Genomic DNA, 13,042 nt, shown 5'->3' on the forward strand with positions numbered 1-13,042 from the left:
CTGAAATATGAAGGAAAACGTTGTACAAATTTATCTTAAACATTCTATATACTCATAAATAATATAAAATAAGAAAATGCTAAATATTTCTTAGCCAAAAAGCAATAAATAACACCAGTAATAGGCTATTAACAGCAAATGCTTTGTAATAACAGAAAACAGCAGCTTTCAGCCTGTCATCATCATGCAAACATGAAATATTAAACATACAGTAGTAGTCCTTTAGAGGTTTTTACATTCCATTGCACTATTTGTCCTATTGTTTTTATGTTTGACGGACATTTTTAGGTGTTGCACTTGTCTCGCATCTTTTGCAGCATCTTACCCATGAAATGACTTTCTAAAAACACGGCGGTCAAGTTATAAAAAAAAAAAAAAAAAAAAGCTCAACTCACGTTTAATAACTTTTGTGGACAAATTATTTTTTATAATTTAAATTATTATTATTTATAATGTAATAACGCATTTCTGAATGAACAGCTGCTTAAGAATAGTGATGTGTTCTACGTTCATAGAGCGTCACATGGGAGCGGTTAATCAGGCGTGCCGGCACCATCATGAGGTCGGATCATTTTCGTCTAATAGGGTTATCATTGCTGTATTGTCAAGATGTCTAATTGTAATGCTTGCTAACATTTTCATTCAAAATCGCGATTTCTCGATTTTAAAAAAATTATAAAATCGAGGCAAAACATTAAATTCAAATTAATCGAAAAAATCGGAAAAATCGCCCAGCCCTAGTTTACGCAAATACAAATAGACAATTTTGAATGGTGTCTTACTCTTATCTGTATGGCCATAAATTGGAGTATTTTAAGTTGCTTTTAAGTTGCCAATTTGTGTAGTGACTAGGGATGGGCATTTTTCCAAAATATTGTATTCGAATATTTGGGCTCGTAAAAAATGAATATTTGAATATTCGAATATTCGTTTATTCGTTTATTTAAATGAGGTTAAATGAGAAGGACGTTATTGTTTTATTTTCATCAAGATTTTTTAACCATTTCTGAACAAGCTTACGATTAGGCAATACACAAGAAGCTTACATTATATCTTAAGGTTTTCTTTTAGTTCAAAGCATTAAACAATATGTGTAAATAGAAAATATTAAGAACAAAAGCATTTAAGCTCAAGCAGCGTGAACGGGAAGAACGCTTCTAAAGCAGACAGCGCCAGTTATTGTACAAAACGTAACGTACATAATACCCTCGAGTCAGTATATATATATCGTGTTTATATTTTTTCACATTCATGTTGAGAAAAACAATAATATCCACATGCTCGGGTGAGAAAATGAGCTGCGCTGACAGACGTTGCAGAGACAAAGTTAACAATAATACATAACGGTATGCTAAGCTAAGTTTCTAACAGCAGCACTTTCGTAAATATATCTCCCTCGACGAAACTTAAAGGAAATATGTCCCAAAAATATGGCTCACTCTGGGATAACTTACAGCTGAGCTTACCTGTCGTGAATGCAGTGATGGACAGCTGTCTTTCCTCTCTGGTGTTTAGATTTCATGTGCTTTCTCAATATGGTGGTGATATTATGATAACTCAGTTTCATTCATTCATTGGATCAAAAGTAATTCCATTTTGTAAGATCATTTTCATCCAAGTATTTCCAAACTGCGCGAGGCAGATGGTAACATTATGTGACGATCAAATAAAATAAACTTGTTAAACGCTCCACAGCGCCACCCAGTGCATTTAGTTATAACTGCGAGTTTTAGTGCTTAGGATTTATCATGGATTCACTGCATTTACGGCCAGCAAAGCAACATAGTAAAATTCGAAAAGTATTTTTATTTTTCGAATATTAATTACATGTCGACTATTTGTGCACACCCCTAGTCGTGACTCATGGAAGTCTCACTACTACAGTCCAGTGATGAAATATGCGTATCCCGAAAATGTCTTATGGGTGTAGAACAACATGAGGATGAGTAATAAATGACATTATTTTAATTTTTGGGTAAACTAACCCTTTAATACACTAAAGGAGGCTGTACTGTACCAACGACCTCAGAGGGGACTAAATGCCACTAAGTGTAACAAACTGTATGTTGCACTACTGTCTGTTCAAAATAAATGAAAAGAAACCTAGCATTGGGGATTTGTTGCGTTTTCCTGTTTTACCGAACTCGTATCAAACTGTGACCCCAAAACTGAGGTACGTACTGAACCGTGACTACTTTGTACCGTTACAACCCTAGTTACTTGAAATTACACAAACAAACTTACTGCAGAATTTTAATTTAATAAGTGTTTTTTTTTATTTTTTTTTTTTTTTTTTTTTTCAAAAAATACTATTGGTCGTTGCTCAACATAGTGAGGTCTGATTGCAATGGCAAATCATTTGTAAAGGCAGTGTTGTTTGAGAGTAAAACTGTAAGGTGGGTGACATAATCAAGTTCTCCCATACAGTCAAGTGACTTGGTTCAAGCTAATCATTATCAAGAACCTGATCAAAAGAACGATTTGTCCACAAATGGGACATAATTGCTTTCAACCTGCAAGTCCAGAGAATGAGTTGCTCATTACAATGAGTAAATTAGCTTTAAAGTTGAAAAACCCATTTTCCGGCCATATCACCTTCAGAGGTAGTTGACCATTAGCCCACCTTTAGAAAACGGCCCCCTCTGATCCTTCCTGCGTTTAGTGTGTGTATGTATGCTAACATTGTTGAGAAGATTGATGTTTAACTCTTGAGCATTTGAAGCGCTTCTCTTCCCCAGACCTCTCGGTGCTCTCTGTGTTTGCCAAGCAGACATACTTGGCTTACCTTTGGCAGAGGGTTCTGTAGCATTCTGGATCTGAACAAAGCACTGTTTGTGTAGCCTGCTCTCTTTGCTGCTATACAAATGTTTGGTGGAATTCAGTGGACCGACCGTGTCCAGCCCACTGCTAACCCGAGAAGACCTTCTACCTTCCTTAGGAGTAATAGGCCTGTTTTGTGCAGGAACTGTGGTGGTTGAGGATTGTGAATTGTATCTGCTCTGCTCTGTTTGTGGTAGACTTCTTGGTGTCTTTTCATCTTTTCAATATCTCCACAAACTCTTTAAGCTGCCTTTTTCTTTTAAACCATGCGTTGACAAGCACTTTAAAAGTTCAGTTTCAGTAAGACTAAAGCAGTGATTTGTCTTTTAAAAATGGCATTTAAACACTTCAGTCAAGGGATGTTTAATCCTGCTCCTTGAGGGCCAAGTTGAAGCAGGACAGTGGCCCTCCAGGACTGACTTTGGATACCTCTACTTTAGTCTGACTAAAATCATACCCGTCTGTTTTTGTGAATTCTGACTAAAGCCGGGGACACACCTAACGATTGTAAGGCCGATTATGAATGTAATTTGATACTTACGACTGATCATGTCCAATCGGCCTGAGTCAGAGCCAGTTGCGTTCAGTCTGTGTTTACAGTTGGTGCTTAAAATCGTGCAGTGTGCTGTGTCTAAAGATTCTAGTCTTAGAATTTTAGAAACATTTATTGCCAGTCCTCCTCACAAAGATTCTTCTCAAATTTGATAATTCCCACTTCTGAAGTAGTGATTATGAGCAAATCGCATTCAAGTTTTTTTTTTTTTTTTTTTTTTTTTTTTTTACAAGGAAAGTCATCTTTACAATAGCACTGAGAGCACGTGAAGGCAGCATAATATTTGTGACCGATGACATCTGTTTCCTTGGGGACTGTGTCAGGCGATTGTAAACAAGCGGCGAAATGGCGTCAAAAAACGTTTGAAACATAAAAACACATTGGACAACCGGTATGGAAGAAAAACTGGTTGAACTCTGGCAAGAGTACGAATACAACATATCTTTGACGGAATACCATAATAGAAGCGATAAGGAAAGAAGCTGGGCTGCTATTGCGGAAGCTTTGAACGTGTCCGGTAATGTACAGGGCCGGATTATCCATAGACGGCATTGGGCGAGTGTCCTGGAGCACCAGCCAATAGGGGGGCAATAAATGATAAAGATAATACTTTTTGTTTGTTTTTTTTATCATGTTTTGTATATATATTATTTATCTGATACGGATACAAAATTAACAGTTGATACAATATATACAGAGAGAATATAAAGAGCCCTGCCCCTTTGATCGCAAAAGTGAAAGTGCCCTTTGAGGTCGCATTGTGGTAGTATAAAGTTACTTCTGTGGTAATGTAATGGTCTGTACAGTGCCGTTTCAAGTCGAACAAGCTTCATTGAGGATCGCAGCTTATCGTTGCTTAACAACGGCCGACACCACCGGAGTGCAAGCCCTAAAAATAGATTTAACAAAGTTTAACGTTACTCAACTCACCTCCTGCGCGTTTGTTCCACTTTTTTAGTTATTTTCCGCACAAATATAGCTGCAGATGAAGAGCGCGAGCTGTTCGTTTACATCCATTTTCAAGATCCCGCGCACAGTGTGTTGCTTAGCAGCGGTCTCGATCATAAACGTTTGTGTTCTTCTCCGACTGTCAACGATTAAAATCGGCTCCAGTCGAAGGAAACAATCGGTATGTGTGTTCAGTTCAGTCTTAGAATGTTTCAGCTAATCGTTAGGTGTGTCCCCGGTAGTGATCGACCGATGTATCGGTTTACCGATATTTTTTCCGATATTTAAGCATTTTTCCATAATCGGGTATCGGTTTTGTAATATCGGATTCGCCGATTTACGGCGCCATCTTGTGGCCGTTTTGAGACTTCTTCTGTCTGAGGAGATCAGTCAACAACAACTCAGTGAACAGGTAAAGTATATGTTCTACTTGGTTTGCTTTAATTAATCAACTTTATTTAACATAACAGACATGCACAAATGAGATCTGAGACATAAATTCCTGATATAGTTAATTTATGCAGCTTGTTTCTAAACAATTGAGACGAACTCATTGAGTCACGTAGTGTAATTCGTCATGTCCTGCCCCAATAAAGACGTAACTTTACATGAATTAAATAAAACAGACTTGAATGAGTGCATGTTGAAAATAAAAACACTGAATTTAATTCTCTATCTGTTGTATTTGCTCACCGTTAGTCTAGAAGAAAAAGTTCGTTCATATTGCTTAGCAACTGATGGATGATCAGGAGGCTTAAGCATGGCCACTGAATGAAACTTTTGACAAGATTATCTTGTTTAAACACCCTAGATTATATTATCATTTACTACATAATTATTTCGCTAATACCCATATAAATATAGCCTACCGCTTTGTGGAAATTAATTATCTATTATCTCCATGCGCGATCGCGGTTGATTAAGTTATAGTCAAACAGCACTTTGTCAGTTGGCATTTCATGATTTAACGTTTGATTAAATTTAGATCATAAAATGCCAACTGACAAGTGCTGTTTAACTTTATTAGATTATATAATCATTTGATTTACTACATAACCATTATTTAGTTAATACAAATCTAAATAAATGCAGCTCTGCGGAAATTTAGTATCTCCACACGCGATCGCGGTTGAGTAGCCCAATTTATAGTTTTGTGTAAATGCATAGATAAGTTACAGCACTTTGTCAGAAAGCATTTCATGATCTAGACCAACAAAACATAATAATTAATAACACTAGTTGGAAAATGCAATGATGTATGCTGTTTTGTTTGTTACTTTCCTGACAATGTTATATATTCCAGCTAATATTATTCAGTAAAGTTTTTTTTTTTTTTTTTTTTTTTTTTTGTATGCAAGGAGGGAGTGATTGTTATAAATAAAATGGTTTGTTCAACTCATTTGTGTTGTAATAATTGTCAAAAACAGAAGTATAACAGTAAATAAATATCGGTTCTGCATATCGGTTATCGGGTACATAAACATGCAAATAATCTGTATCGGTATCGGTTATAAAAAATCAATATCGGTCGATCACTAGTCCCTGGCTTAACATAATGCAATTTTATTTAATCCAAAATGAATAAATAGTGACCCATATAGAGTAAACCTTTTTGGAGTGAACACATTGAACACAAGGTGAAAACTATCAATAATTTGTTTTAATTTATACCAAAAAGAATACAACTGTATATAATAAAAAAACTAATTTATTCCAAAGTAGTAGTAGGTGGTGTTTTGGAAGCTCTGAAACTCCAGTTGGAATTCAGTCTATAATTTTTTTTCCTAAGCAGTGAAAAAAATCTGCTTTACATCTGTATTATATTGTGTGTGTGTGTGTGTGTGTGTGTGTGTGTGTGTGTGTGTGTGTGTGTGTGTGTGTGTGTGTGTGTGTGTGTGTGTGTGTGTGTGTGTGTGTGTGTGTGTGTGTGTGTGTGTGTGTGTGTGTGTGTGTGTGTGTGTGTGTGTGTGTAGTGTTTGTTACTAAGATGTGCTCAATGCTTGAAGTTGTGGTGTGTGTTCAAGTGTAAGTCTGTTTGTTATTGTGGTGTCCGCTTCCCGTAAGCTTTGTTTGCTCACCTCACCCATATGAGTGGATGCACATGTGGTAAAGCTCCACTACATGGACATCTCCAGAACACAGTCTAGTAGTAGTAGTAGTAGTAGTAGTAGTAGTAGTAAGAGATACTATTTTTTTTTTTTTTAAAAACCGTAAAATATTACAATAGTAATAGAGTGGTATGATTTTTTTTTTATATAAAAATAGTAATATATTATTTTGTTTATATTTAATAATAATAATATTTGTTGTTTTATTATAGTCATATTTATAAAAATTGTGATAATTTGTGTTTTTTATATATATATATATATTATTATAATATTATATATATAATATAATATATATATATATATATATATATATATATATATATATATATATATATATATATATATATATATATATATATATATATATATATATATATATATATATATATATATATATATATATATATATATATATATATATATATTATATAATATATATATATATATATATATATATATATATATATATATATATATATATTTTTTTTTTTTTATTTATTTATTTTTTTTATTGTGCTTGTTTGTATGGTTGCACAATTTTGGCAAATATTATATATCTATCAATTACCTAGTGTTTTTGATCTTTCAAAGCTCATAAAGCATCTTGTATCCATCTTTTTTTTTTTGAGTTGTTGACCAATAATATTAAAGGGTTAGTTCACCCAAAAATGAAAATTCATTAATTATGGATTAATAATAATTAATGATGGAGTCATTAATTACTTCACCCTCACGTCGTTCCAAACCCCCGTAAGACCTTCATTTAGCTTTGGAAGACAAATTAAGAGGTATATGACTTGTCCATAGACAGCAATATAATCACCACTTTCACGGTCCAGAAAGGTACTAAATACATAGTTAAAACAGTCAAAGTGACCGTAGTGGTTCAAACCTAATACTTTTTATGCGCAAAAACAAAACAAAAAAAATGACTTTATTCAACAATATCTCTCTTCTGTGTCATTCTCATACATAGTTTACCTCCAATGCTTACAGGTTCAATGTCAGAATGCTGACTCATTATTGGTCAGCAGCTGTGTCAGCATCACACGCATGCATCGTGCTGCTCACGTGTTCAGCTTTGGCCAATACTGAGCCGGCATTCTGATGTAAACACGGAAGACTTCACTGTGCTAACTGTGTCACTAGGGCAGGGCGATATATCGCATGAGATTGTCACGCGCATTTTGTCAGTAAAGCCGGTTCCCTGATTGCCGCTAAATCGCCATCACCTGCTTTCAAATGGAGCGGCATTTAATAGACAGAGCCGTAGATCACTGACAAGCCACGCAATATCGCGTTCATTATCGAAGGTGATTCATCTGCGATATGAACGCGATATTGCGTGGCTTGTCAGTGATCTACGGCTCTGTCTATTAAATGCCGCTCCATTTGAAAGCAGGTGATGGCGATTTAGCGGTAATCAGGGAACTGGCTTTACTGACGAAATGCGCGTGACAATCATGCGATATATCGCCCAGCCCTATGTGTCACATACATATAATAATGACAAGGAAGAGAAGATATTGTTGAATAAAGTCATTATTTTTGTTTTGCTTTTGCGCTCAAAAAGTATTCTCGTCACTTCATAAAATTAAATTTGAACCACTGCAGTCACGTCGACTGTTTTGATGATGTCTTTAGTACCTTTTGGCCCTTGAAACTGGTGATTATAGTGCCGTCTATGGACGAGTCATATGCCTCTTGGATTTCATCAAAATATCTTAATTCGTGTTCTGAAGATGAATGAAGGTCTTACTGGTGTGGAACGACATGAGAGTGAGTAATTAATGACAGAATTTTCATTTTTGAATGAACTAATCCTTTAATGTCAGCAATGTTCATTTTACACAATATTTACTCAGAATTCACCAAAAATATTTGAAAGCCGTTTTTTGGCATGTTATTAGCTGATGCTAATGCCAAACATATCAAAATGGCCAATGTATGAGTTTTTTTTTTCCCCTAAAGCTATTTTTGAAAATCTGTTTGGAGTTTAATTGCTTATCATTTAAGAGAAGTGGTTTCAGTTTCTTCTTCTTCTTTTTTTTTTTTTTTTTTTTTACCATTTCCTTCTATGTCCGTTCTTTCCTTTCTCTCTAGCTTGCTCCGTCCCTCCCCCTTTTTGATCTTTCTTTTCATGCCTTCCTCCTTATTCATTTGTGATGTGCTCTGGCCAGCTGTTTTTCCAGTGCTCCGCTCTTTTGTTCTCCGTGACCTCTGGGGGCTCAGTAAGGGCTCACCTCACTCAGTCCTGCCCAGCGGCGAGCGTCTTGATCTGGACATAGTTTCTGCTGCGAGCCCCTCTCTCCCAGGCAACCGCTGTCTTTGTGTTCTACCCCTCGCTGTTTGCCTTGGGTCGGTTTCTCGTCCCTGGGCCTCATTTGTTTTCTCTGTCCTGCTCTCCCTCTCTGCTGGTCTCTCTATCAGTTTGTGTCTTTCTTTGATTCGTCATTGGTCCCTCACCCCCCTGCTTTCTCTATGGGGATGGTCCCTGTTTGATCACTGTAGGGGGTGACTCAGAGCCCCGGGGGCTTTTGATATGGTCACTTTGGCACTGGCCACTCCATCCGGCATCCACTAAAATGACTGGCCTTGGGTGTTGTAGAGGCCTTTGATTTTTTTTTTTTTTTTTTTTCCAGTATTTCTGGATGGGTTGGAAAGGATGGGATTTCCCCCCCCCCCCCCCCCACTCCTTTGATGGATGCTGGCCCTGTGAATAGAGGCTTGTGTTGGAACAGATTTTGCTTGTTGCTGCAAATAGCTGCCGCTGCAGCTTTGTTCAAAGGGTGGAAGGCGACTAAAGGAGATACAAAAGATCTGTATTAGTTCAAGTAGCAACCAAAAACTTCCAAAATTTGAGAATCTGTGTCATTTGGTCCTTAGGACTGCATGATTTGGAGAAAAAAAAAAAATCTAATTGCTATTAAGCCTACTTCTATTTAGCCTACTTCTTAATCAAGAATTGGTGGGAATGTAGACTGGAATGGCCACTTGGACTTTGCCTAACCTATTCTACGGCGGAAGGGAGTTGCAGTCTATTAAAAAGTGAGTCAAAGAAAAAAAACCTCTCTATTCTCCCTAAGGTGAAATCTTATATTTGACATAAGCTCACAGGGACTTAGAGGTCCACACAGTGAGAGTACTCCGGCTGGGTGTGATTCCGAAGCAATGACTCCTTCCTAATTAAAAAGCGTAATGTGAGTCGTTGAGATGGCTGATTAAATTCGTGCAGGGATTAGGTCTGGCTGTGCAGCTGATCTCCCTGAGCGAAGGGTTTTGATGTGGGCCGCTGCATACGTGGAGGAGGGACCAGGGCCTGCCAGGTCAACGGCCAGAGATCAAAGCCATACCATTCATCCCATTCCTCAACAATGTTTCCATAATGCTGCCTAAGACTGATAGCGGGGGTCTGACTGCCTGGGCAGCTGTAGCACATAATAGAGGGATCGGGATTCGTTGGCACACAGTGGAAAAGAGGTTTAGATGTTTGTTTGTTTGAATGGTCCTGATTCATGTCTCATTTGCCCGGTGTACATGGTTTTTATTTGCTTTTAAAGAGGTCCTGTTATGAGCAGGCTTTTCTGCAGACTTTTTCCACATTTTCTGTTGTGATTTTTGGGAAAGGAATTTGGATTGGACTTAAACATGTACAGTGTGTTTAACAGAGCTGAGTCTGTTTTAACCATTTCTGACCATATCAATCTGATATTAGCTAGGGATGTGCAATATATTCATATGATTTTATAGGACGCTATTACATATACATTACTATTCATGTTTTGTTTTTTGGAAATAAATTAATACAAATGTGACCGTGACATTTATCATTTTGCAAAAGATTATGGTTTAAAGCTGCTGTCCGTAAGATTTGCTTCTTAGTCGCCATCTCTGTTTGAAACCTGCAATTGCAGTTATATGCAGAATTATTGTGCATCGGCACAGCTCCTCAGCTTGGATGAATCTAATGTTTGCTGTCAGTCACCATTAGGGCTGGTTATTGACACAATTTTCACGATTCGATTACTATTCACATGCTTTTGATTTACGATTTCGATATAGATTATTTTGGATGTAGTAATTCAGTTACAATACATGTCAAATTTTCTAGAGGAAAAAATATCTCTTAACTAATGCTGTAAACTACATATGTAAGTCAGTTGGTACTTCTAATAACATTGAAGGTTAAATTAACTTATTTTTAAACACTTAAATTACACTCAATTATGTTTTTATTATAAATAAAGTTTAGAATTACATAATCATATATCTACTCCAATTCGTTTTTTAAAAAAAATAAACATATAAATCGCTGCTGTCATAACTAATTTATTCAAACATGCATTAAATATTGAAGAACATTAAAAATTATAAAGAATATGTAACTGTGCATAGCTATATTTATCAGAATGTTGCTTTCTAGAGTACACTTTTCTAGATGACTGAGTTTATGGTCACTGAATATGTTTTTCTGAGGTAAATGTGATGTTATTTGACATTGTTTACAAACTATTTTATTGACGTCTTTCCAAACTGATTGAGTGATTACATGAAACATGATACGGATTTCGGTAAGTTGTACTGTATATATTAACATACCTTCAGATGTTTAGTCATGTTTATTTCGCACAGTAACTGGTATTAAATCGGAGGAGAAGATGTTCACATGCGCTAAAGCGATCTGTCATGTCACATTAAACAGCGCCAAAACTATTTATTTTTGAATCTCATAAGATGGACATCATTTGAAATCTGAGACTTTGCTTCCTATCAAAAGTAACATTTATTGGATGGGAGACGCTACATATTCTACATATTTTGCTCATTCATCAACTGAAAACAGACTAGACTAATCGATTCTAGGGATTTAAGAATCAATATCGGCTCGTAAAAATGAGAATTGATTAATATTGAGAAATCAATTTTTTTTTTTTTACCCAGCCCTAGTCACCATACCGGTGTGGATACTGTACTTCGGAATCACAGATTGTAGTCTTGAAGTATGACCAAAGTAGTAATTTTCACCGGAAAATGTCATCTGAACAAGTAACATGTCTGCGACTTTTGTTCTGACCAAATAAGGGGAAAAGCATTAGCCTACAATAAATCGCACTGCCAATGGTGACTAAATCTAACGATCGCTTAGCTCATATCACATCAAACCGTGCAAGTTATTATTGTTGTTATACTTTGTTCTCAAATTGTTAGTTAACAACATCAGCATTTCATGACTCTAATACACACATTTAGTTTAGTTTCTGTAGCCACTTTGCAGTCTGTAGTTTTTCGCTTTTGACTACGGCTGAATCTCCACTTATCACTGATTGTCATTTGGACCTTTCTGGATTACAATCCACCATCAAAATGATAAGTTTAATTATTGCAACTGCTGTGAGAAAAGGCTATAAATTATCCACTACACACAGCATCCTATATTTATAGTCTAACTGGGACTCCTTTCTTTCTGTTTACAGACGCAAAGACTAACTTATTATAAAACATTATTACTAGCTTACTGTTGTGAATCAAGTTAAGGTAAGGAGATAGTTTTGAACACTGGCTGGTTGTGTTCTTGCTCAAATTGATTTTGGATAATTTTTAACCAAAAAAAAGTTACGGACTGCAGCTTTAAATAAATGCTCTTCTTTCAAACTTTCCATTTCATCAAAGAATCATAAATCATGTATCCGTTTCCACACAACTATTAACCAGCACAAATGTTTTTTATTATTGATAATGGTAAGAAATGTTTCTTGAGCATCAAATCAGCATATCAGAATGATTTCTGAAGGATCATGTGACACTGAAGACTGGAGTAATTGCTGCTGATTACGTTGGCTACATTATGTTGTTCTTTTGTGAATTAACAAAATGAAATTTGTTTTCCATTTTCCCTTTTATTGTTTGATACGCTTGTGGCTCCAAATTAACTTAATCTTAAGTTGCGTAAGTTTCCATGGACCAAGGAGAGAACTTTTACTTACTTTTTGGCAAAAATGTTAAACCACCAGCAACCAAGTGAATGTCCATTTAGGTCATTTTCTGGTTTCACAAAAGCTCAGGCATCTGAATCTGTGAAGCAGAAAACAGCTGATGTAATGGGTTTAAGAAACTCTCCAAGGGGTGTAAAACCTCCTCACCACCCCCAAGACTTCTCCTTTAACCACTCTAGATCCCTCCATCAGCAACAGCCAAATATGGATGTGTTGAATATTTCATTGGTGGTTCTTCTCCTTTGCCATCTCAGATCAGATGCTAATGCCACTCTGAGAGAGAGAGAGAGAGAGCCCATAAGATAGCTGGTGAAGTGGAAACATTGGGGGAAAGTGAAGTTTCTGATTCAGTGGTTTGGTGGTGTTTGGTATGGGGGAGGGAAGACGAGTGAAAAGGATGTTGGGAGGAGAATGAAGAAGAGAAATCCCAGCCTTGGCACTCGCACATGGTTCTCACTCCTTTTTTGTTCTCCCAGAAGTGCAGGTTTCTTTTGTAGTGAACGCAACGCCTCCAGATTCCTTATAGTCAAGTATCAAAGACATGCATGGGTAGGATGGGTGTGAGCAAACCAGTGAACTCAACACAGACTGTTGAGTTCAGCCCCACTGAGTCTGAG

The 13,042-nt window shown here is 36.4% G+C and overlaps 1 protein-coding gene across 4 annotated transcripts in view; it reads left to right on the plus strand.

The window, feature by feature from the left end:
• Positions 1-13,042, plus strand: part of znrf3 (zinc and ring finger 3) — a 129,186-nt gene that overhangs the window by 66,137 nt on the left and 50,007 nt on the right. The window contains exon 1 of one of the 4 annotated variants that reach the window (XM_067407108.1): positions 4,631-4,733. The exons of the other annotated variants lie outside the window; for them this stretch is intronic. The gene's annotated coding sequence lies outside the window, so the exon portion shown is untranslated. Of the gene's footprint in view, positions 1-4,630; positions 4,734-13,042 lie in introns of those variants that run through there. 4 annotated transcript variants of the gene reach the window in all.

The sequence above is a fragment of the Chanodichthys erythropterus genome, chromosome 13 (assembly GCF_024489055.1).
Source record: "Chanodichthys erythropterus isolate Z2021 chromosome 13, ASM2448905v1, whole genome shotgun sequence".
NCBI classification, from domain to species: domain Eukaryota; kingdom Metazoa; phylum Chordata; class Actinopteri; order Cypriniformes; family Xenocyprididae; genus Chanodichthys; species Chanodichthys erythropterus.